Source organism: Zootermopsis nevadensis, unplaced genomic scaffold, assembly GCF_977971745.1.
Source record: "Zootermopsis nevadensis isolate Lab colony 2312 unplaced genomic scaffold, Znev_1.0 Znev_ptg000001l, whole genome shotgun sequence".
NCBI classification, from domain to species: domain Eukaryota; kingdom Metazoa; phylum Arthropoda; class Insecta; order Blattodea; family Termopsidae; genus Zootermopsis; species Zootermopsis nevadensis.
The window spans coordinates 14,320,290-14,347,337 of record NW_028259133.1 but is presented as its reverse complement, the minus strand read 5'-3'; the positions used below and the strand labels follow the sequence as shown (position 1 = coordinate 14,347,337).

The following is a 27,048-nucleotide window of genomic DNA, read 5'->3' as shown; positions in this document are numbered from 1 at the left end:
TGACAACAGAAAATTTATTTTACCCTGCTTTTCCAAAAAAGATTTGCGCAGTTGTTGAACATTGACGGCCTATCAGAATGTTCCATTAACTGTCACGGCATGGTTCTTTTCCTCAAAAATATTAATTTTTCTTTTCTATATCACTGTTTTTAGCCTGCTAGGTTATAGTAGATAAACACATAGTAAATATGACTTTAGAGTTTAGAAACAGATAGTCCACATAATTTCGTAAATACACTGATCTCGTGTCACTAACGTTTCCTCGCATGTATGTGTTTCAGACAACTTAAATTCAAAAAAATTTCTCCCGATTTAACAATAATAATTAATTAAACAATATCTAAAATTCAACGTATTGTCATGTACGTGGTCGTTGTTCTGTATCATCGGAATACAATCTGCATATAACTTCTCATTTTAAAATGATGAAACTGAATTGCCACGTAATATATAAATTACACAGGGCCGGAACTTAAAGCTTAAAACGTAGGTGCATAAAAGTTTAAAGAACGTGCTTTTACGACTTACGTGTGTGTGTGTGTTTTGCTCTACTATGAAAGAAAACAGGAAATTAATTAAGTTTGAATCCAGAGTTTTGTTTCCCGGTTATGTGGATGGAATACAAGACCTGCTTATATGAAGCGGGAATGTAAATATGTTAAATAAGTAATCGTGAATTACCAAAAATGTGCCGTCATGCAGCTCTGGCCAGTGTTAAGAAATAATGCATAAATCGTGGGCCCTGTGTTCCTCGTCACGACCAAATGCATACAAAATTTTAGGCAGAAAGTCTGAAGACATCACGAGATAACAGGTAAATCTATAAGTTGCTTCTGAATATGAACCTTTATGTTTGTAGACAGGGGACTCAAAGATAATATATAGGGCTACTGAGCTGAATGATTCCCTGAGCGTAATCCATTCTTAATTTATTTCTCATGTATATATGGATACGTTGTTGGACCTACTGCTAAATGTATATGGCGTGTGGCCATTAACCAATTTCGTCAGAACATGCAGACCCGTTTCCCCTCACACTACAGGCCCACAGTAGGGGTCATTTCAAGTAATGTGCAGGCTTAGCAATGTTTAGGCACTGTCTAGGTGCATGTATACTGAAGCGGCCGGCAGAATAAAATTAATTATAGTTAGTATTTATAGCACTCTTGTCCCAAGCATCCGTGCTGCTCTCTGTGGTCGGTTGTGTGAGGTAGACATGCAAGATTGATTGTCGGTCGCCTTGATATCCTCGTGCTCTCTTCCCGTCCTATTTTTTATTTGTACGTAGAACCCACTGACATTTTCGTTTTCCTCCTGAGCAGCTAGCTTGCTGACTGTCGTCTGACAGCCCTTAAATTAAGCTGTTCAAATTTGATGACGTCACAGTTCAAATTGTCACTTGCTAAGTAACTGTTATGTGCTGCGTGAGTTTTACATGGACCGTACTCCATCGACAGACTTCCAAATAATCACGTGTCTTGATTAGTCTGTTAGTTCATATTGAAAATGCTACGTTTCGGCAACTTCCGTCGGATATTAAGGCTTTGTTACGTGGTACATGTTTTGTTAGAAGGCTGCAGCCTGCATAAGCCAAATCCGTACTAGTTCGACGTCGTCTGGCAAAGTATTACTCTGTTATTTAATGTCGAAAGTGATAAAGAGTTAAGAGATTGCATGTTTTTGTCGTCAAGAACACAACTTTGATCCGTGTTCATTAGGACATAGCCCCCACGAGCTTTGGAACACTGTAGCACATTATGTAAAAGCCAGTTTGATGGAGAAATCCTGCCTCGTGTGTCATTGTGATTAAATGTGCTTAACCTATCTTGATTTATGTATCAATTTTTACTCATTGGATGTTATCGATGCGATTACTCAAAGATTTACTTTCGGTGGTAGAAATTTTTATTTTATATTTATTGTATTTCCGAACCCTCCCAGTTGGAGTGTAATAATTGTACTTTAATTGATCAAGTAGAGCCTGATAATCAACAATACGTCTAAAGGTGCGTTGTATTAAACCAATTCTATTTTCTGTTACATGCCAGCTTTATCTTAAACACTTCACATATATATTCTTCTCACTAAATTATTTACCGTGCTACAGTAATGACCTCAAATCACTCTTGCAACAGTGTGTTACAAAAATGACCCCGGGTAATCCATTTGCCTGTTTCCTTGGGAAAATACGATAGAATGGCTGAATTCTCAATGGATGATTCACAGTGGAGCACGGAGGACACTTAAAGCTGTCATTTTCGTTAGTCTCGTTTTATAACGCATGGTAATATAATTCAATAAGTTTCCTTATTATTTGTGTGCTGCATCAGTAGCCAGAAGGAAAATTGAAGATACAAATAACTTTATTAAGTTAAATCGGTTAGATTAAAAGCAGAAGAAAATGTACGCAACAAATAAGATACTAAATTTGAGGTTTTCTCTGATTAGAATAATAAATAACACACAGTTTGCCAATAGTGAGTAGAGGTGAGGACGAGATAAATTATATATATTGAATGTAATTCATTTTTAAAGACCCAACATGAAAATAGATATAATAAGTAATGTATTATTAGAAGTTCTTATCGTCATGTGACTTTTCTTTATAAAGATGTTAATAACAAACAAACGATATAATCGATAAGACGCATGAATGTAGTGTAAGTCATAAGACGCTACAGAACTCCCATCATAACGAAAGACATGTTACAAAAGCCGATGTCATACAATCGATATACGATCGTATCAACCTGTTGGTACAATCTGTACGTCTACGCAATGATCATTTGTCTTGGACTAAGTATTTCTTTTGTTTTAAATTTATTGCGTTTCTGGAAATTGGTTGAAACCTCAGGGATTTAGCTTCTTTCCTCAAGCAGATTGAAGCAGTTGTTGCTACAGGCGCATTTGCAGGAACTCAAAAGCCCGGTCTGTTCAGAAATATTACCTTGAATCCTTCATCGAAAGACCAGCGTGTAGGAACCGAAAGCGATTTAAGATTTGAAGAATTGTGTAGTTGGGTGGAGATTCAGAGCTTGCACATTGAAGCATCGTTAAGCAGACAGATACTGGTGAAGCTCAAACTGTTTGTACTGCTGTTTCCTTCGTATTTCATGTTTACTATTTTCGTTTGTTTTAATTCCCATCCAAGTAATCCTACCATTTGTATTAAGAATTCATAGTTTCCGAATTAATTTTGTAGCGAAAGAGGGCACAAAAACAAATTTTTTAAAATATCTCAATACGATACCAATGTTTATTTTTATATCAAAATATATGTACAATAGGCTCTATATTTTTAATTTTTGACACTTTATTAGAGTATTTTAAAAACATATTAAACACCCTTTTGTTTTTATGAGTGCGACTGAAATTGTTAGATTATTTAAAGACACTGTTTTAACTACAGAGATTATAAACTTAATGTCGAATGACATAAGAGGATGATCATGAATTTGGAGTACCCACCTCATAATCTGTAAAATATGAGGTAATTTTGATGATAGTGCCTTACAGGACACATTCATACACGTGCTGAATGGAATTTTAATGATTAAAACTGACGGATTCATGCTGTACCTACTATCGATTAATATCGAATGATGTCGATTATTGTTATTGCGTTGAGTGGCATATACCGGATATTTCACAGAATGAAGCATGACGTTCATGTATCGATGATGGAAGTTCCGATAATATTTTATCCCCACACCCCACCGTAGCCATTATGAAACTGGATGGCTTGCATATTAGCGCTCTTATTCAGGTAGGGAGAGAGAAAGCTGTCATAGATCAATCAACCGAGCGCCATGATGACGTCACAACAGGTAGTTTGCGATGAGCAGTGTAGTGGAGTAGTGAGAATTAAGAATGTGTCTCCAGGAGATTTATGTAAAGGTGGATGAAGTAGAATTATCTAGTATTAAGTATTAGTCTTACTCAGTGGTGTAGCTTAGACGTTTCGAAAAAGCTGATAACGCTCAGATGGGCAAGAAAATTTTAATTTTCAAGGAAGCCGAAATTTTGTTTTGTTTTCAAAAAATCCCGCCATTGGGCTTTTTAGAGCCATATGAATCGAATCTACGCTCCACACACACACACACACACACACACACACACACACACACACGATGTAACTGAAAGAAACGTTAGTGTTATTCTCCCGTTTATGGCTAGGTCTTTGAAGCGGTTGATTTTATTCAAGTTTCTCGATTAAAATGTATCTGGCATTCTTACTTCTCACACGCGTTCTACATGGCCTGTCCAACTCATCGTCCTTGATGTGTTTAGCAGACGTATTGCGGGAAACGTGAATTACTCTTCCGAAGTCTGTTCGGAACATCTGTATAAGCTTAACGTACTGTTTTACTTTTTAGAACCCGTCCTGAGGCTGCAAATTGGTTATTTACGATGCTTTTAATAACCTCTCAGCATTTTAAGAGTGAACTAAGGTAAGTCTGGGAAGTTAAATGTAGTTACTACGTAATTACGTTTATAAGGCCCGCAAACGCTGCGGTCTGTGGGGGTTCTGAAGCTATTAGGACCGAATGGAATAACAGCTATCTGGAAAAGTATCCTCAGGAAAACATTAGAAAAAGTTAAGTTAGTTTGTGGCAAATAGAAGAAAGTTAAGGAAGAACTTGCTCCAATAGATCGAAACTCTGTTATTTTACTGAAAGGATAGAGGAAAGACAGAAGAAAATGAGACAAATAAAAGAATTAAGATTTTTTTCCATCAAACGATCCTCTCTCCTTTTCTTTGTTCTTCTTGCACTGGTTAATATATCCACACACCTAACCTCTTTTCTTTTCATTCGTACTTATTTTCGTCTGAAAAGACATCTCCACCTACCCTTATTTTTATGTTCTAAAAGGAGTATTTTAAAAGAATAAGAAAATAAAATTTGGACGTTGAAAGGTCGAGGGTGTTTTTGGGGACAAACTGCTAAAAAGAGAATGTCGAACCTCAAACAGAGAATGTAATAGAAAGTTGTATAAAATGTCATAATGAGGAGCTTCACAGTTTGCGCTCATCACCAATGTTGTTATGGCGACGAAATGGCAGTTGTGCACAGAATTGGAAATTCTCAACAACAGTGGCAATTTTGAAGACCTAGACGTAGATGGCAGTGTAATATTAAAGTTGATGTTAAGTAAATATTGCATGACATTGTGGACTGAATTAATATGGCTCTGGATGACATACAGTAGTGCGGTCTAGTAGAAAAAATATATAAAAAACAAAGGGAATGGGTCTTCGTATTCCGTAAGGAGAGGAGTTCTTGATTAGTTGACTCATTGACTTACTGTTAACTTGTCAAGATCAATTTTGGTCCATGGAGTTAATCAAATGACGAACAGGGCTACGTAAAAAGTAATATAGGATCCGTGCTAAACTGAATTTTTGCTTACGTACTTTCGTTTGTAACTCGAGAATGGATGCGCCAATTTGCCTCAAAATTGACAAGATTTTGCCTTGAAAGTAGAAGAAATTTTTAAAAGTAAAATCACAAAAAATACTAGATTTGAGTCCCAGTGAGGGTGTTTCTTTAGCTCTGAAACTAATCAGGACAAAAAAGACGCCAAGACCAAAATTTTGTTCGCCGCGGATATTAATAGGGAAAAGTTTACATACCTCAAAATTGTCCTGCGTTAGAGTCTTGGTGCAGTTGTTTGGCAACGGTACGCTTCGAATGAACATGCCTATTATGGGCTTTCGTTCAATAAATATTGATAAGAGATGTAAAAATTTGTCATATCACAAGACCAATTTTATATATATCCATTTCGATTTCGCGAGTAAATATTATCCATGGAATTATGATCCATAGGCCATGTATTTTACATTCTTGCTCTAAACTTTAGAGTCTAAAGAAACGAGTATTTGCAGAACAGACCGTCTCTCTTTCTCTCATTCTCGTCTCACCTTACATTTCTTTCGGTTCTATCCTTCACCCATCTCTACCCTTCGCAAGGTGTTTCCACTTCTTTTCCTGTGGACGGACAAAGGATGTACAAAGGTCAGGACCGTCCACTGTCGACGCTATAAACGTTAAGGACAAACAATAGAGATTTTTTATGTTCATAGAAGCTGATATGCGGGTGAAATTGAACAAACGTGTTCGGATGTGTGCTTCTGTAGTACGGAAATTCCCCGTCTCCCTGCTTGAGGTCAATGTCGTTCACCGTCGATACCTTTATTAATGCCTCTGAACATGTAGTAAGGGAAATGGATCGTCCGTTCAATAATTAAACAATTTGACTGCTAGATAATTTGCATGCTTCAGGTGACAAGCAGTTTTTCGGAATTTATCCCATCTCTAAAGCGAATTCCAAGATATTACAGCAACACTGGCCACGGTCAGCTTCGTCCAGATGATTCTCAATCATGGACCTATACCATTTTATTAGCGCTTCGGTTGAAACGGCGTCATTCAAAGTTCTAAAAATGTATCTGCAGTACGGGGTCGCTTATGATATTTAAGCACGAAAATAATGACCCTTTTCGATAAATTATTATTATATAGAGACAGGCCAATAGAATTAATCTATGGTCTTTTAATGATCTGCGTCAATTGCGTAGCACAGCGTCAGATGAGATGTAGGTTATGAATTTGAAGTAGTTGTTGTCTGTTTTATTCATTGCATTCGCCTGGAATGGTTCAGGATAATGTAGACAGATCTCAGTTTCTGTAGCCTATATATTGTGGTTAATTTTCATGGCTGACTGTCGAACAAAAGTCACAGACTGATACGTGAATCTATCCGATAACAGAATGTTAATCCTATGTCGCGGGACTGCTGGAATATCAATATGACGAATGAAATTTATATTATATCTAAAATTTTTCGCGCTTGGCTGTACTATACTATTTTCTTATGTAATATCAGTTGTCGAATACGAATGCTTTCAAAGAGGAACGCAGTTTAGTACAAAAACTTGAAGGAAGGAAACTATTTAGGAGACGTATTAGTAGAGGTAGAATAATGTTGAATAGAAATAGGGTTTAGACTGGATTATTATGGCTCAAGATGGGGTTTATTGGTTTACACTACTAAACACCTTAATGTACATTTGGTTTCGATAATGCGTGGGTAATTCCTTGATCAGCTGAGTTAATTTAAGAAAAAGAGTGCTGCACGTGGTGATATAGATATTTGGTGCGAAAGTTCGTGTATTTATGCGGAATTTACCTCATATTTACGAAGATAATATCTACATACTAACGTATTTTACAAATTCAGCTTTGTATTGAGAGAAATAACATTAAGTAAAGAAAATTGTGCAGGGTTACATATAAGCATAATGATTTTGCGTGACTTCGAATTTGAATATTACAAATACTGGCTAGCAGACAGCAGCGAACCTTTTGAGTGCGTATGCACTTGTCTTTAATGGAAAGAGGCAGAAACTGAAGTGCGTGGTCCAGATGTGTTATCATTTTGAACTGTCTGTGAGAGGCACATCTCTCTCTCTCTCTCTCTCTCTGTCTATTTGTGGCTTCAGTTCAGATGGTATAAGAAGACGCATGGCTCTCGACGCCATTAGGTTTTGAGCGTCGGCTGCGAAGTGTCGCTAGAGTCACTACGCCTCAAACCTCTCTCCGTTTCTTCTGACCTCGCTTTCAAATGTTTTCTGTACAGACCTACATTAAATCTATACCACGTAAAGAAGAATGTTTTACAGTGCATGTAAATCAATTATACACTTCTTTTCTAACTAAACTTACATAAAGGCTTCATATGCTAAACATTTACATAGACCAGGTATATTTCAGAGATTTTTCTGAGCACGCTCATGGCCTAATTTGCTTATTGTTTGGTCTAATAAAAGATATTTAAAGCTTAAAACCTTGAACTCGTTCGCTTCCAGATTGATCTTTCATTTAACAGATGACTCTCATGATACTCTGTAGAATGCGTTTAGTTTCACCTCTACTGTTGCATAATCCTTCGTGTGTTTGTGGTTAAGAAGAATAATTATCATTGTCTTCACATATTTCATATAAATGGTACTGTACACGAAATCAACCTTTCATTCCACGAATTTACCCTTTATATGATGGAAAAAGAATCCCTAGTATCTGATTTCTAGCAGAAAAGAAATGGGCAGAGGCGATACTTCAATAAATTGTCAACAAACTTATATTTGTCATCCACGTACTATAGAACAAACATAAGAAACTTTTCAACCCCTCTCCAAACTAACAAATCCTTCTCTTTCTCTCTCTCTGCCCCTCTCTTTTTTTAAGGACGGGAGGCTTCGACGTTTACCTCCTGCGTCCTCCTTTTCACTGATTTTCCTTTCCTGGCACATCTCCGTTAAGAATCAATCCAATCAAACGAGATTTTATTCCCCTGTGTTTTGCTACCTCTTCAGCACTACCGACATTTCAAACCGATAGCGGCCATGAGCGCAAACTGTTTTTCTGCAAAATCTATTTTCTTATGTAATATCCGCAAATTTAACATCAAACTTTGTATGATTATGATTATTATTATGGCTATTGTACTGTTTCGCCGTAAATGCGGTATATAACGATGCTGTTTCATCTGTAAGGCGACATAGCGCTGAATGGAATGGGAAGATATTCGTTGATGGTAAGCAGATAGGGACTGGAAGAATACAAAATTAAATGCATAAACACTTTAACACGTACTGCAAGTCTAAAAATAGCCATTAAATTTTCAGGTGACCGGAAGCAAGAAATTATGTCACTTTAGGTACAGAAATTAGGAATTGAGGATTATGTTATGATTCAATTGAATAAAAATTTACTTGTATATTATCCATCGTATAGTAAAATATAAAATATAAACCTTAAAACGACGTTTCGGAGATGGGACTCTATCTCAGTCTTCAGGTTCCTACACAGTTGGGCCCACTAGATAGAGCTAATCCCTATCTCCGGACGATAGGGATTAGCTCTATCTAGTGAGCCCAACTGTGTAGGAACCTGAAGACGGAGATAGAGTCCCATCTCCGAAACGTCGTTTTACGTTTTATATTTACTAGTCGATGGATAATATCTCCGGAGATAGGGATTAGCTGTATCTAGTGGGCCCAACTGTGTAGGAACCTGAAGAAGGAGATAGAGTCCCATCTCCGAAACGTCGTTTTAAGGTATATATTTTATATATTACTAGACGATGGATAATATCCAAGGAAATTTTTATTCAAATGACTCTTCACCATCGTCAAGAAGTTTTAGATTTGATATTATGTTATGATGCTGTATACTCTTGTGGTTACCAGAGTCTCTTAAATGTTCTGTAATGGATGTTGAGACGATATATTTCACTGAAACGTCGATAACTATCTACGAGACCACATGACGTCGCAACTCAGAAAACAAAGCTCATTTTCACCGTCATAAAAACGTCGGATTTCACTTTTGTATTTACTTCGGATGAAAATTATGTATATGCAAATTCATTTCTGTGATAAAAATAATTATATATTTATGTAAACGGTAATATAAACAGTCGTTAAATAGTGTTAGGATAAAAATAATAAGAGACCCGAGTAGACCTCTGAAGCGTAACGTAGAATAGTGAATTTAGAGAAATAAACAACTTGTGTACTTCTTTACGTTAGACTGAAATCTACTTGCAGTGATTTATATTCAAAGATGCAGATGTTGCATTGGAAGAGGAACATGTTCTACTTGCCACAATGCAAGTTACGTACTTCACATAACCGCTGTACCACTTCTTTGTCTGGTGTCAGTTGGTTGGAGGCTGGGGGGTGGAAAAGTGTTGTGTGCATAGAAGCATCAACAGTCTGATGCAGAGTGGGAAAAGCTTGTGTCGAGTGGATGTGTTTCGCCATCAATCTGCATCCCTCACCAGAATTTTCATTACGTTTTCTGTTCCATCTACCGCCTTTCACACTCACATCCAGTGAGAGGCTAAAATATTCTCTATTTTATAAAATAAGTATAAGGAAATTTAAGTGACTTTCGAAAATACTCTTTGCTCTCCATACGAGTTCTGTGTTCAACCACAGAAGAAGATGCGTTTGTTTCTGACCGAATGTGGCGGTCGAATGATTCGATTCTTATTTCGCACGTGTCACGCTTAATTCTCAAACTAGTCGTCGGCCATTCACACTGAGCTTTATCATGATTCTTCTCATCTCTTCCAAGCAGATTTTGTCATGTTTACTACAGTTGATCCCTAATCTATCATTCATAGTCATTCTCACATTCGGCGCTGTAAGCCTATGCAATTAAGATAGCATTATGAAATAAGAAAGAAAAGGCTTATTCCACATTTGCGTAAACATAATTAATTCTTACCGACTGAGAACAGTTGGGGATTATATCCTGTCCTTTATGCCTACCTGAAGGCTGGAAAAGTCTTCTTGTGTATTATGAATGGACTAGGCTTCTAATAATGAATAAGACAGAGGTTTACGTTATGTTCTCATTACAAAATGGTCGTTCATGAAGACGGTTAAATTTTGAATTGCATCAACATTCTCCAAACCAGCTCATCGTATAGAAGATTTATGTGACATGTACCATCCCTAATTATAATCTACAAGTTTTATTTGAAACGTCATTGAAGTGGCGAGTACTTAAAGAAGTAAAAGTAATTAATTTATTAATGTGTGTAGCCCGGATAACTTTGCACTAAACAGTAATAAAGGTGATAGGTCGCGTGATTTGTTTTTGTTCTCTGCTGTAGACAATACGTAGTTTAATGTGTAAAATAGAACATAGGTTTATTACTTGAGTATAGTTTATTTTCAGGGACAAATTGTTGAAGAACGAGCTTATTTATTAGTGCTGGTACATCACTTAATTAAATCAAGCCGCATTTTTCTTTTTAACCGTGAAATATAATAATTTATTTTAAGTAAATATATTATCTTTATTTGAGAAGGGATGCCTGGAACACTTTCTCTGCTCCATGTTGGTAGGTGTTGTACAAAATAAGAAGTTTCCACCTTTACAGTAATTGTTGCCATGGTTTGTATATATTCTACAATAGCCTGCCCTATTAAATTGCTTAGTTGAACGAGCCGTTTCGCGGGATATGCATCAGACAATGACGATGATATATGCAGAAGCCATATAATATAATAATTCCAAGTTCGTGATGAGTTAAGTCAATAAATGTAAAGTTGAAGTACTGGAAAATAATGCACACATCCACAGAACTTAGAAATATCACGTTATTACTCCCCATTCATTCAGTTTAATGTGTCTTTCAAACACATTGAGTTTTAATAAGAATATCGATCGTTTTGTATGTATCGATATTTAGGCTTATGTCTTAACAAAATTCTTTTTGGAAATATATATCGAAGACCTAATATAAGGTATCTCAGCCTCGTTTATAATTAAATTACATGCGAGTTGAATGAAACGTATAGAACCAAAATCACGTTACAGTGGGGGGGGGGGTTAAAATATTTACTGTTATTGTTTGAGACAAATAGCGGTAGTGCATGTTCATAAACAATTTTCTTCTGATTCTGATATGTGAAAATTAACCGCACGGTTAATTAATTCCGGTATAGATTTGGCTGTAGTTTGAGTGCATAAAAAGGGTACATCTGTGTGTTAGCAAATTTAGAAAGGTCGCTTGGTCTCACGCGCCGTTGTATTTAGTTCAAGGGAGTAACGTGATGTGTTAAATGAGGCGCACAGAGATTACGGAATAGGTCAATCACTAGATGCGCCATGCGGTCTCGAATAAAATTGCTGACAACGTAAACTTTAAAATACAAATGAAATGAATATGAGAGGACTATTTTTTTAACTGATTGTCTGATAAAAGGATGTAAAAAAAATGTTTAAATAATGCCCTTTATTAATAAACTTGTTAAAATGATATGTTGAAGTGATAGCAAAATTTGATCGGTTATTGCATTCTTTATTACGCTTTAATGTGCATGTTACATTTTCTAGATGTTCTTTGGAGATATAATTTGTATGTATATCTGTTCTTGCTGTTGGTATTTGACGCTTACCATTGTTAGATGTTTGAGGAAAGAGGTAAAAGTACTCTTGTTAGGAATTTCTGTGTCTGGTCAAAAATCAAGAGCCTGTTGTTGAACTGCAAAGAGCCATTTTGGTACTGGCACTGTGTAATTGATTATTTTAAAATTATACATAACATACACTATTAATAGATCAAATTTGTTTGGAAGTTGATAGTCGAACAAACTTAGGGGTACTTATCGGGACAAGTAATCTTACCATGACGCCCATGTAAAATTAAATCGTATAGAAGTTATTACCGAAGTAATTTGATTCTTCGCCTGGAGGAAAATCTGCCGCAGTCTAAAACTAATCACTTTTCTGGGCCCAGTAACCTATGTGAAGGTTAATTGCCTTTTGTGCTTCACACTCCCTGCCCCTTGCGTATTCACGTTGTGATATTCAAACACAGAGACACGCTTGCTTTAATTTGTTACACTTAACACGTGATCATATAATAAAGAAAGAAGGAAATAAGACAAGAAATTTAGTGGACAGGTTTTCCATTTAGAATATTCTAGCAAATGGGAAAAAGAGACAAATTTTTCAGAAATAATTTTTACCCGAAACAAACGAGGATATAGGCCATGACAAATAAAAAAATTGTGTTAGAAGTATTTCCTGATGTTTTTATACCCGAGCTGTTACTAGTAAGAAATTCTAAAGCATAAGAAATAGCTATGTACTGAGAAGTTTCAAGCAAGAACCTAGTTTTCAATGCAGCGTTAATTTTACCGTGTGCTGGTTAAGGACCAAGTTTTGTGATTATTGGTAAGCGTACGGGGTACGTGTCTGGATAACCTAGAAGAGACGCAGACACGGAAGATGATGTACTGCCGCGGGCATAAGATTATTTGGTAATATCGCCTGTTAATTAATTCTACTTTAATGTAATTTGATTAGGAATTCAGTAAATTATGAGGTTGTATTGCAATTGTATTGATTTGTATTCTGTGCGTGTGTATGTGGAAATATTAGATCTTTGTTAAAAGATTTGAGGAACCACAAGGTGATGATGACTTTTTTGAGGCAGCAGTCACCTCTAAAACGTTGTTAAACTTGTACCTGACTACACAGGGCAACGTCTCAGAGTTCTGCCTTCTTTTATGGAACATAAGCTTTGTTTCATCTCCGAAATCCTAAGTCTGTAAGCAGTGGTTTCTCATGTTGGTTCAACTACAGAATAAAATTGGTAGTTGTAATTCGCAGTGTGACTTTTAAACGTTAATAACGAAAATAATCGATTTCGCCGTATCAGTCCACATGCCTTTATCAAGCGTGTTCTGCGTAAATGAGTGTGCTGATATATCAAAAATTTTTGATAAAATGTAACCGTTTCATATCACTCCACTGAACTACAAAGCTGTTATCAACTGTTAAATTATCTCGGTCAGAATCCACTGAATCGAAAACACTCTTCTGTCGAAATGCCCATTTCAATAAAATTTACAATATATGTTTAATGGATTCTAAGGAAAGAGCATGTGAAAATGTGGATTGGATTCTTTCGGCTTAGAACAGACACGTTTTTGTGAAAACGTTAGTCATTGGGTTACTTAAAAGGCTGATAATGTTTAGACCACCTGGATGATTATCACATCCTGAAACAATTGTTTTCGATAAAATTAATTAAATCTTCCTTGTTCTTAACAACTTATCGTTTTCATCAAACTATTTCAAAACCAGACCTTATTATGCTGACGAAATATAGGAATGTTGATAGGTAGGTCCATCTTCACTGTTAATCTATTGTCAGCATACTAGAGAGCATGCCGGAGGTAACTTTCGATATTCTTGTTCCCAACAGTGTACAACCAATGATTTTTCGCTTTAAATCGGAACCGGTCTCTAGTCACAATGCGAAAACAATCAGAGATGAATAATGATCGTAGAGATTCAGCTCTTATCTACCGTACAGTGCAAGTTGGGCGGATTTCTGTCAGGCTGTATGTTTTAATTGATTTATTATTCGTATTTTGTGTTACTTCATCAATTTCAATTCATTGTAATACAATTTAGAATTATGTAAATTAACTAAACCTACTCTGTTAAAGCTCACAAATATCATTGCTGTTACTTTCTTTGTTTTTATAATTTGAAAAATTCTGTTCAGGAACAATAATTGATTTCTGAGTCAGTATAGTGGAGGAATTGGTGTATGATTTTAGGTTTTCACAGCGGTGAGTATGAAGATTTCTGTCTTCTGGATTGTTGCGCTGTGTAGTCTGGTCGATGTTAACCAACGTTTCAGAGGTCATACTGCCTCCGTCATCAGGGCGATATATATTCATCGCCCTGATGACGGAGGCAGTATGACCTCTGAAACGTTGGTAAACATCAACCAGACTACACAGCGCAACAACCCAGAAGACAGAAATCTTCATACTCATCGCCCTGATGATGGAGGCAGTATGACCTCTGAAACGTTGGTAAACATCGACCAGACTACACAGCGCAATAACCCAGAAGACAGAAATCTTCATACTCATCGCCCAGATGACGGAGGCAGTATGACCTCTGAAACGTTGGTTAACATCGACCAGACTACACAGCGCAACAACCCAGAAGACAGATATCTTGTCCTTGGTGCTTAACCAAGTATCACGTTGTGCGAATTTTGGGAGTGAAGGTACAGCTCCGCGCATTAACCTACGCACTAGAAGAGGGTGACTGGTTAGCCTCATGCCCCGGCTGCTTTACCCCGAAGAACTACAATCGGTAGCTATTGGATAGAAGGTTGGGCTGGCCCAAGAGCTGGTCTGAATGTTGTGGCGAAGCAAGAAATCCTGCCCATAGTGTGGTCACATTTTGATACCATGCCCAGAGAGGTCTTTGGGTATAATCAACATCCAGTACGAGTAATGCTTTTTATTCCATCCAAAATAGATCGATGTTGTTTCGAGAATTTATAGTGTTTGCCGCGGCTTGCTGAAGATGTCCACACAATACGTGCCACTCTCATCAACCGCCTGCGATATCTGCAAGTCACTATTATCCGTGTATAAACTTGGATATGAAGGATAGGTAATCGGCCTGTTTTTATCAGTCAGCGATCAAATAGAGCTTAAAGAATTGTCACAAAGTTTGGTCTAGGTAGAGTGATGCTTTCCCTTCATTGCAAAACTGGAAGTCCAGTCTGAGAAGGAAGGGTAGCGGAGACCTGTTGCAGCTTACGTACCCGCCCGTGGCTTGGGTGCTGATAATTTCTGACACCGCAAATAAATAAATAAATAATAAATTCAGTACCGGCAACTGGAGAATTATTGTAAATTGTTGTAAAAATACGCAGAAACTCTTACATTTCGGCATTATCCAGTCGTTTTAAAAATCGGAAATCATTATATGACTCTGCACATTCAGTTGAAATCTGTTACAGACTTTCTTGGTAACCATTTATGTCTTATAAAAACCGAAGTACACAGGCTGAAGAAAGAGAACGAAAATAAATCAACATGTTTATGGTTATTATTAATATGATGCTTCAGTCAGACAAGTGAGTGGTTACGGGATAGGTGAGCTGGGTTCGATTCTCAACAGCGGCAGGAAAGTTTCTCGCCGTTGTTCGAAATCAGTACCAAATTATTTACGTTACACAACAGATATTTTTAACAATAGGGATGTCTTGTCACGATTTGGAGTAATTGGATGTAACACAGAACATGTTTCTGGCGAGGACAGCAGTTTGACTGAGATATTTCCGCAGATTCACTGCTACAGGCCCAAAGAGACGCGTGATTAGAAATGTTCTGGAAGGGCTTTATACGCATGCGTAAATTTCAGAACACAAAATGTTATCGCCCAACCAGCGTTGTGGGTCTATTGTACATATGTTGCACACTAAAAACTGCCAATGTGGACGCACGTTTACTTACTTAAAATAAAATTTTATGAATGAAACTGCAAATTGAAAGTCTGATAAATCGAAACGTGATCAAGCTGAATTGCTCTGCTGGAACGTGTATATACCTAACAAGCGCCATTTTATTGAGAAATTTATGCTAAATAAATTGGTAAGAACTCCCCTCCCCCACTATTTTAGAGATCCCGAAGGCTCAATTCCATGTTCTAAATACCCTATCACTGGATCATATGAAAAGCTGTCCCACTACACTCCTTGAAGGCGCTTGGGGGAGAGGTGTATATAGCGCCTACTCATTCTTAGCCACGTCACTAGATACTGTTGACGTGCATTACCCCCAGGAAATTAACTACGGTACCCATTGGACTGGAGGCTAAGTGGTCACCAGAGCCGTTCTGGGCGCAGGGGATAGAGGAAAAATTCTTTGCCCCTGTTGGGGGTCGAACCTCGGTTGTCCAGTCAGTCACTATATTGACTTACCACCCCGTTTTTACATCCTATACGCGCTTCGATCTGTTTTAATATTGTCTTTTCATGCATACATAACGGTATTAGCCTTCGTGATTCTTTCACTGAGACTTTGTATTTATTTATCTTTTCCACAAAGCGTGCCACATGCCCTTCCCATCTCATCCGTTTCTGTTTTCTCGCTCTAATAACGTCTGTTGAACACACATAATTCCGATAGCTTCTGCTTTGTCCGTACATATTGATAATAATAATTCAGTATTTTACCTACAGTCGCCATCTCGTGGAGAAATTGCAAACTGCGAGATACGACGAAGTATATAGATTGACAAAATGGTCCAAGGAAGCGTCTCTTCCTTCAGGATACAACCAGTTACTCAGGACTTAATTTGTTTTGCGTGTGTTTCGTGTAGTCTGTGGTATCAGAACACAAATTCCCGTTGCATAAATAGTTTATTTCTGTTTAAATATTTAAATTTCGGAAGGAGCCCTTCCAACGACTAGGAGTTCAGTCCTCATCTCCCCTCTTGGTCCGACGGCGTAAGCTATGACGTCATTCGTATCGATTTTGACATTGAACTGCTACAGAAATGCACTCTAGCAGCGACGCTGGGAAGTACGGAACGACGCTTTAGTAGCGTCGTAGTGTTTCAGCTGTTCTTCTGTAGATGGCCGTCGAGTAGCATTTTAGTAAGTGTTCGTGTTTTACGTTCATTGAGAGGTAAACCGCGTTTGATATCTGAAAATTTCTTTCTAATTCATAATAAGGAGTATCATAAGTAGAAATATGCTGACGACTTACTCCATAAGCTCAGTATTTGCGCCCGCGTTTTTAAATTTACCTAATGGGACGGATGATCATTGCCTGAAGTGAGTAGTACCAGGACTTGAAGTTAGGTTTCGAATTTCGGTTAGGAGGCGACTCTGTATTTCTCGACGTGCAACAGCATCAGAATTTCAATTTCCTCATACCCTCAGTAATTTTATAAAATCAATCGTATTTTTTTAAATTCTTATGCTCATTTCATAATATTTTAGTCTAACACAATTGTCTTCGAAAGTTATGGCTGATATTAAGCTCTGTGCTTTGTATTCGGGGGGGTCCCGAGTTCAAATCTTGGCCTGTAGACCGTCCATTCTGACTGGGATTTATATGGTATTCCTCAGTCACGCCAGGCAAATACCGACTTCTAAAATTAGGCCATGACCGCTTCCTTCCATTTAATTTCTAATTCATAATTGGCTAATCATCCTGTCAGCCGACACTGAATAATCTCAGCTACTGACAGCGTAGTTAAGTGTAGTATAAAATAAAGTATTGCAATATTTTATTATCTGAATATTATATGACGAATATTCTCTATTAATATATTTCTTTATTGTTATAATTATTCATGTTATATTTATTTTCAGTCATATTTAGTTGTTGCTCTCTCAGTGCGCCCCTCTTTTCTGACAGATACTCTTCCGAGTGAAATTTATGTTATTTAAAGCGTCTTTAAGAATGAAGAAGTCTCAGTTGTTGAAGTGAAGCGCCATTTGTGAACGTAAGCTTTCTTTCCGGTGTCCGTGTGGTAGAACGTATCTAACCTCTCAGCCATTGGATCTAGCTTCGAGGGATCTGTAATTCTTTCTTGATGGACTTCAAATATAATCACTATGTGATCGATCACGTGGGATTTTAAGGCCGACTTTACTGGGATTTCCTTACTCTAGATTGAACATATTTCCCGAACTAATGTTGTCATTGCCACAAGCGTTATCCTGTGGCTGTATATAAGGGAAGAATAAAGATGGTGAACAGAACTGGGTTTGAAGTTTGAAATGAAGAAAAGCGAAATGAAATAACAATTAATTTTAGTTGCATATGTCGAGTGAAGCTTTTTACATTGTTATAATAGACCACCTACTAGATGATGTGGTTATGTGAGGATGGAATTGGGACAAATTTCATTTAAGCAGCTGATGTGTGGTTTTAACGGCATGTTTCACAAAGCTGCACATGTCTTCGCCAATCCTTTCTCATCCTTCCCGATTTCTTCTTCTTCTTCTTCTTCTTCTTCTTCTGACATTGTTTTCTTTTTTGTGGAATAAAGACATTTACCACGCGTGCTTTTTGAAAGTCGAAAAAAAATACGGAGATATTTGTTTCTGTAAGCGGTTTTAAAATTTGAGTACACTGTAGTATGTTAAGATTTCCGACATAATTAAGCTACAGGTTATTCAAGAAAATGCTATTTTAATGCTTGATTTTTTTTGTAGCACCATGTTTTATGATGTTATTACACTTTCGTAAAACAGCATTAGTCTTGAAGATTAAGTTGTCTCGCACTTTATGTTGTGTACTGCAGAACAGAGAGTGTTTATTGTCAGTATACAGCAGCAGCTGCAGCCAGTCAAGATGTAATTTAGTCAAGTTCTCTTACAAAATTGTTATTTTGGACTTTTTCGTCATCTGAATCATAGAATCATAAACTCTCAGCGTTTCGGAACCTGAAAGCGGATAGAAAACCTGCTTGTTGAGCCCCCTGGTTGAGGTAAACTCAGCTCTGGACGTCCACGTTTCTTTACCATACCAAAATACAGAGCCATATTTGTGTCTGTCTGTCTGTCTGTCAAGTTCGTCATAACGATAGATACATAGTTCTATATTTACTTGTAAATATTCGCTCGAATTTGTATTCTAAGTTTGTTAGTCGCCTCTGATTAAATTGTAGACATCAATATAATAGGCACTAATTGACGATTTCAGTGAAAGTCGGTGTGATTATCAAGTCAGCTAAGGCCTTCAAAATTATTTTAGTAACAACATGGTGAATGTTCGAACTGTTGTACCTTACAACGTAGGATCTTGAAATTTAGTACGATGATTAACGCTAAGTTTGGTCAGAAACGATTCTTTTATCACAGGTGGTATTCCACTGATGTACAAAACAATAATCATGTTAGCGAAGTGCGTGTTGCAGCCGTTAACATGGATTGTTAGCCGTAACAACGCCGGTGTAGTGCATTCCAGTGGATGTGAGGTGACAGTCTTTTGGGATGTTGCGCCGTGTAGTTTGGTATAAGTCTATTGACTTTCCAGATATGATTAATGCCTCCATTATTAGGTCACGTTAGCGTTATAATCAAGCATTCGACAGATCTCAGGTTCGATCCCCACCTTTATTATCAAGAATAAAACGTTTAAGAATAATGATAATCAGTCACCTGAAGACGGGATTCGAGCCAAATCCCGAAAACTGGTGTCATGTCAAACACGTGTTTTAATAAAACACCCATTGTCATAAACCTTTAGAGAATCACTACAATCTAAAGTGTGACGGTGATGTTGAAATACTAACTTGTAAGTTTCTCGTAACAAAAATTGAAATCCGTGATTTGTATCAGAAGAATAGGTCAGTGCTTTGATTCTGTATTTATAAATATTCTTTTCAGCTCGGCACTGAACAGTCTTCCCAATTAGTATCTGCTGGTTCCAGCATTTGGCTTCCAGCCACTTTCGCCTATATCAAATATACCGCATAATTTGTTACGTAAACGACGTGGGTAACGGAAAGGAACGCCGCGTTTCGGTAACCTCGCCCTAAAATGAAAGTATCTAATTTTTTTAAGGGCTCCAATTCTGTTTTCACCCGTCTGCCCTCAGAAAAATGCAACCATAGCAGTGCTCATCTGTGCACCCGTGCATTGATTTCCCTCTCCGCTCATCAGCTGTAACAATGTAGCTACTGTTCTGCACAACCTTGCAGGAACAACCTCTCACTGCCAAGTGAGTTTCATCTCACCCTCTCACTTCGGCAACATCCATCCTGGTAATTGGACATGATTACTACAGAAGAATGGTCCGCAGGATGAAGGGGGACTGAAGTCCGTTCTCACCCTTGAAATCCTGCCCCTTTTATCCGCCCACCTTTCAATCATCTCTGACGTTGGGGTTTGCGAAACAAAGGCCAGCGAAGGATGAAAAGGAAGGTATGAGGCGAGAGTTCGAGGATCGGTATGGGATGACTGATCAAAGAAGAGGTGGGTTTATGAAAATGTTAACAGGAGTGCCCAAATTCAAATTAGATCCATGAAGTGAAATTGTATTTCAGTCTTTGGTCTTAATTTCACTAGATACGCAGTCAATGGTAAGAATCTACGTCATTTTCCAATATTCGCAGAGTCGGGGTCAGTTATCGGTCACAAGCCGTGCCCGTTATTACGCCACACCGCATATTTCAGTGCAGATTGCTGGCTTACGACGTAGGCCTTGAGAGCGTCGTGTCTGCTTTCACGAAATTGGTTTATGAAGCGTTAACTCGTGATGTCTCTTAACCATTATGCCACAACCCGTTCACAGTTCCAAGTAAGTTTGTAAAACGCAGTGTGAATCTGTCATGATTAATTGAAACTTGAATTTGAATGACAGAAATTCTTATCCTTCTGTTTGTTGATAATCGGGTTAATGCTTCATAATAACAAAACGAATAGAGAAAGTTTATGTCTACACACTTATGCTCTTTATTATGTTTCGCGTGGTTTTATTTAGTCGCTTTGGGGATATTTCCGAACTCCACATGAAACTGTCCATGTGTGATGAATGTCTTATATCCAGATGGCTGTAGTTTGTTATCCAGATACAACCATCATCTCCGAAACACTGTTGTTGGACGCTAAGCTATAGAAAAGAACTGTAATACTGTGATCCAATAGCAGAGTTGCTATGAATAACATACTTAATATTTCCATATGGACTTAAACATAACATTTAGGAAAATTTAACAAACGCCGTTGAGCCTCGGAAATTGCGCCCTGTAGTCTTCTGGCTGTATATCAACGTTCTAGTGGAACATACTGACTCTATCTTCAGAACTAAAGAACATCATCTATAAACGTCTAAGCTAGTATACGACGCGGTTACAATTTCAGGCAGACAATTGAATAACACGAGGCACATCAGCAGCTGATTAGTGCATATTGATATGCGATGGTGAAGAACACATGAATGTGGAAATTTTTATCATTATATAAACTTTCTAATTTGTTTATTTTCGGTATGGATCGACATTTATAAACAAATAACGTAATGAATGGCAGACTAACGAGATTAATTTTGTTTTCATTCCGTTTCACGATTCTCCGTGTCGATGCAAAGAAAACTGGAACAAAGCAGAAAAGTCCCTCTGTACGTATGTAGAGCCCACAATAAAATTTTTCTACGTCAGAAAATTCCCCGACAGCATGCCACTACATATTACAAAGCACATAATATTTGTGAATCCAACTTTGTTTCCTTCCTTCCTCATTTAAGTCATGCGATCGTCACCCTCCTAAGACTCTTGAAATATTCATCATCTCGGATTTATATATACTTTCCGCTATGTTTGTGTAACATCCCTCGTAAGATTTTCTCCCAAACATGGATCCGTTCCTAGTTTTGTACCGTAGCGTTCGTGTTAGCCGACACTGACGTCGTAGTGTATTCAAAATAGTTCACAGGACTGACAATGAAATATTTGAGAATTCCGTAGTGCTAAGGACAATGCTTACCAGACTGTAAACCGCGGATATCTGTCGTTCCGCGAATGTTCTTTTTCTTTCAGTCCGGAAACCATCATTTATACTGGTCGGCGAAGTATTATAATAAATATTGCTCACACAGTATCCCTGGATTGGGTGCTCCAAAAATACCCGGAATAGTTAAGAGATCACAAAATTGTTCCTTGTGTCCTACGGTTGAAACCAAATATCGTTCCCAGGATTGGAACTACTGCTTCTTGAGCCCATTAAAACACACACAAATGTTCAGAGCCCTTTGAGGACAATATGAATAACACAAATATATGCTATTTTATGCAAGTTGTCATCACAATAATGGGGTCTTTATATTTTCAGTGGCTTATATCGGAAACTGTAAAACAAACATACCTGTTTTGTCTCTTGGTATTTCTTTATATACAGAAAAGAGTCCATTCTTATATTTTCAGTCGCGATATTAATCTGTGTTGATAACAGATGTATTAGAAAAACTACAAGTAATTGAACCATTTTTAAATCATAGGGTAATTTGTGGATGCGATACTACAGTTTGGTCGAACCGAGGAGGTTAATGTCGGTAGTAATATTATTTTTTATTCAACGCGTTAATTTCTACTTTCAGACTACAGTCTTATATGTATCTATTATTACCCTTATGAGGGTTATCTTGAGATCAGTGTATTATTGTCAGAACGTCCAACTTGGAAAAGTCAAATGATGCAATGTTTTCATCACATATTTCTGACTTAATGGAAAATTACACCTACTTATAATTTAAGTTATTTAACTTCATGTAAGATGCGCTTAAAACTTTTAAAGAAAAGTATATTGTTGATTCGTAGATCCTACAGTAATGAAACAAAAATGTTCATGTATTAGTCGTAGTTGAATTAAATTATTTGACAAAAAAGGCCTACGAGGAAATTAGCAAGGACGAAGATCTGTCTAAAGCACTCTCAATAATCAGCCTACTGCAGAAGGTCCACTGCAGTTTCAACGGTTTAATACTTACCTATTCTACGTCAACAGGCAGTATCTCATGTCAAGTAAGAAGCGAACTTGTAAAAAGAACAGACATTTTTAAATGGGGCAGACTTTTTTGTCTTTCACACGATGGCAATTTCATCTTAGTTTATATTATAATGCTAACGTGCGAAAATGTCGGAATAAGCTTTTGATCAAACAAGAAACTCGCTGTGCTTCGTCACAGGGGTGTTCATTAGCGAGAACATGAGTGGAAAGGGGGAGAATAATTAAAGTGAAACTCTTTATTCATCTCGAAAAGGGGTGGAAAAAAGAAATGGCCGAATGACAAAGACAAAGTCATGCTCTTCTTCTTTGTATTTTAATTACGTCTGATTTGTGTACGAGTCGGCCGCAAGCCATTACGTTGTAACCCTTACCGTATGTGCCACAACAAGAATTGTGGGATTAATATTGAAAGGAATCCTACTTGTCATTTTCTTCTCAAATTTATTTACATACTTTGACATGTCTGGGATTTTAGGTTTTCACGGCGGTGAAGACCAAAATGTACATTTTGTAATTTCATCGAAGGATTTAAATTTGAGTTATTAAAATATTTATGAGAAAATTCAATTTATGAAGTCGTACTTGGAATAGTATGTTTTACAATTTGTGTTTTTATATTAGACATTTATATTCTTTTCTGTACCTGATCTTTGTGATTAGGAAACAAAAATGTAAAATTGCAGTGAACTACACTATATTCTCCAAAATCGTTATTTTAAATTTTTATTCTCATTCTACCTTATGCGTTTTTACTATTAGTGTATCTGTTTCTGACAGAGGTAATCAATAAATAAAATAATATACTACATTGAATCATCTGTTGGGATGGAGCCAGAGTATTTTTAACAGAACCCAATACCATCTACAGAAAATACAATGAGGCAGCACACATGGCACTACTCACCAACCCTATCAGTCAGCCTAGTTTGGATTTATCTCCTATTTGGATACCTGTAATCTCCGAAGAAATCCAAGTTGGGCATCGAGTTTCGAGCTGATATTCATGTGTATTTATTCCCACCTTTTGTGAGTTTTTGTTTTTTGGCTTTATCGTGTTTATGAATTTTGATTTCTACATACTATTCTTTTACGTCCCACGGATGGATGGTGTGGTAATGCCTTTTTATTCCGGGACTTTCACTTTTTACTTTGTTCGGAGATAGGGATTAGCTCTATCTAGTGGGCCCAACTGTGTAGGAACCTGAAGACGGAGATAGAGTCCCATCTCCGAAACGTCGTTTTTACGTTTTATATTTACTAGACGATGGATAATATCCAAGAAAATTCTTATTCAATTGGCTGTAAAGCGTTGTTCGGCGCATTTAACCTCGGAATAAATGGTGCATCCATAACTGTTTTACACGTAAGTGGCCTAATACCCTGTCGTGCCAAATTTCATACACAACTACAATGGTTTATAAACAGAAAGTTTAAAATATTTTGTACTGCCGCAATGTTATTTACGGAAATCGATTTGAATATTTTGCATGATATTAAGATTCATAATTTCATGAAATAGCTGAGATTTTAATTGAATGCCAGTACCTTTGTTTGCACTTTGAAATTGTTGCCTGGCAATCAATAAATATTATAAATATGTATCTATTAATTTAATTAAATTAGATTTCCTGTTGATTGGAATGACAACTACAACTACATACACAAATAAATAAATAAGTATATAGTGGTGAAAGGCGTAGAAATATTCAACTTAACAGTTAAACAGTCATGCAAGATAGAACAACGTCCCATATTTAAGCTCTTTATTTCTTCCACGTTGTATTTAGTCGAGAATCAACTCCATTTCTGCACTCTAGTGCCCATGTACAGTAGTTTTACAGCAGTGAACATTTCCCTCCCGCAAAAGCAGATAGAATAATTCGATATTATATCAGTTATGAATTTTTATAAAGCACAGACGATTTACCTGTCGTAAGTGGATAGTGTCTTTATTTTTTTGGGCTGAAATAGAGGTGGTTGGTAGCGTGTCCTTGAGCTAGCGTTCTGTGACACGTGGAACAGCCAACTTCCCCTTCCCCTCACCTCCTTTCGTAGATTACCCATCATTCAGCGAAAGTTGTTGGTCATTGTCCTTTGACGTCTCGCATATGCACATGGGAATTTTGTGTTCATTTGATCAGTTTATTTTGTACATTAACGTGTATTTACATTGGATACAGTGCTTGAAGATTACATAATATACGTGTGTGTAAGTAATTATAGTGATACAGTAGTGATTTTTAACCTGTGCTAAGAATCTTGTGTGTGTGGACTAATCTGTTTTCCTTCTTGACTTCATAAAACCTAATGAAGCGACATTCGTTCAACGTTTGACAGGTAAGGAATTTTTTTAAGTAAGCTACGAATTTAAGTATTTTACTTTGTTTTGTTACGACACGTCACTCGATCGGGTGGCTTATTCAGACAGACATGTTTTGGTGGCTTTATTCTGTGGCATGACTGGTGCGAGGGTAGGAAGGATATGAGTCATAACTTCAGGAAAACGAGAAATAATTCTGAGTAAGTTTCCACAAAAAGTAAATTATTGATTTTAATAGAAATATGGTTTTACAATGTAACATGGGCATAAAGCTGAAGTAACAGGTAATATAATATGTAGGCTGTGAAGTAGTAGCCATAATTCCTTTGTAATTTGTTAGCTCAGTCACTATAGTGACTAGTTACAACTGGGGTTCAATCCCCGACAGGGGCAGAGGATTTTTCCTCAAGCCTCTGTGTCCAGACCGACTCTGGGGCCCACCCAGCCTCCTATCCACTGGGTACAGGGTTCCATCCCCGGAGGTAAAGCGCGTCCGGGGAGTGATGCTGACCACTCACCCCCATCTAGTGTCCAGGTCAAGAAAGAGAAGGAGTTATACCTCCACTCCCCCCGAGCGACCTGCATTACATGTAGAATGACGGCTTCACTTTTTGTTTGTTAACAACACAAATTAGGCACTGAGTTTATATTGTAACCAATACATGACCTTGACATATCCGTGACCTCTAAGTGATGTGTGCAATGCCACTCAGATTCATTCACTTATCTATGTATATGCATGAGAAAATAGTACTTCGAATGACCTTGAATATTTTGAGGCCTCTTACTCTCAAACAGTTTGGGTGATCATGTCGTGGTCTTGACATGAACTTGACCTGTCCTTGATCTCATTTTAACACGAGTATGGTCAACCAGTTATTTAAGGTTTGTCAGAAATAAGTGTTGACATATATGACCTTGAGATATTTAAATACCTGTATCTGGCAAACTGTTGGTCCGATCTTACTGTGACTTCCATATGACCTTGACCAATACGTGACCTAACTTTGGTATGAGTATGGTCAACCAGAAACGTACGGTTTGGCAGAAATAAGGGAGTAAATATATGACCTTGAAAAATATGAAGACCTATATCTGGCATACTATTGAACCAATCTTGTTGTGACTTCCATATGACCTCCACCTATACGTGGTCTCATTTTATCACTAGTATGGACAACCTGTTAATTACGATTTGGCATAAATAGGTGTGTAAATATATGACCTTGAGAATTTTAAAGACCTGTATCCGGCAAACTGTTTGGCAGATCTTGCTGTGACTCCAATATGACCTTGAACTACATGTGGCCTAGATTTGACATGAATATGTTCAACCAGATACTTAGGGTTTGGCAGAAATATGGGTGTAAATATATGACCTTGAAAAATTTAAAAACCTATATCTGGCAAACTATTGGGCCGATCTTGTTGTGACTTTCATATGACATTCACCTGTACGTGACCTCTTTCTAACACGAGTATGGTTAACCAGTTAATTACGGTTTAGCAGAAATAAGTGTGCAAATATATGACCTTCAGAATTTTAAAGACATGTATGTGGCAAACTGTTGGGCCGATCTTGTTGTGACTTCCATATGACCTTGACTTGTAAGTGGCCTAAATTTGACATGAATATGATCTGCCAGATATTTACGGCTTGGCAGAAATAAGCGATAAAATATATGACCTTGATAATTTAAAGACGTGTGTGACAAAGTTTTTTGACGATCTTGTTGTGACTTCTATATGACCTTGACTTTTAAGTGGCCTGATTTTGAAACGAGTATGGTCAAGCAGTTATTTACAGTTTAGCTGAAGTAATTGTGGAAATATATGACCTCGAGTTTTTCAAA

At 37.2% G+C, this 27,048-nt stretch overlaps 2 protein-coding genes across 7 annotated transcripts in view; both read left to right on the top strand.

Moving 5' to 3' along the window:
• The window catches only part of bru3 (CUGBP Elav-like family member bruno 3), a 704,578-nt gene that overhangs the window by 111,175 nt on the left and 566,355 nt on the right, over positions 1-27,048 (top strand). For 2 of the 6 annotated variants that reach the window (XM_087343449.1, XM_087343432.1), the window contains exon 1: positions 25,005-25,212. The exons of the other annotated variants lie outside the window; for them this stretch is intronic. The gene's annotated coding sequence lies outside the window, so the exon portion shown is untranslated. Of the gene's footprint in view, positions 1-25,004; positions 25,213-27,048 lie in introns of those variants that run through there. 6 annotated transcript variants of the gene reach the window in all.
• LOC110829673 (CUGBP Elav-like family member 3) overlaps positions 1-27,048 on the top strand; it is a 443,424-nt gene that overhangs the window by 327,364 nt on the left and 89,012 nt on the right. The gene's annotated exons all lie outside the window — the stretch shown is intronic.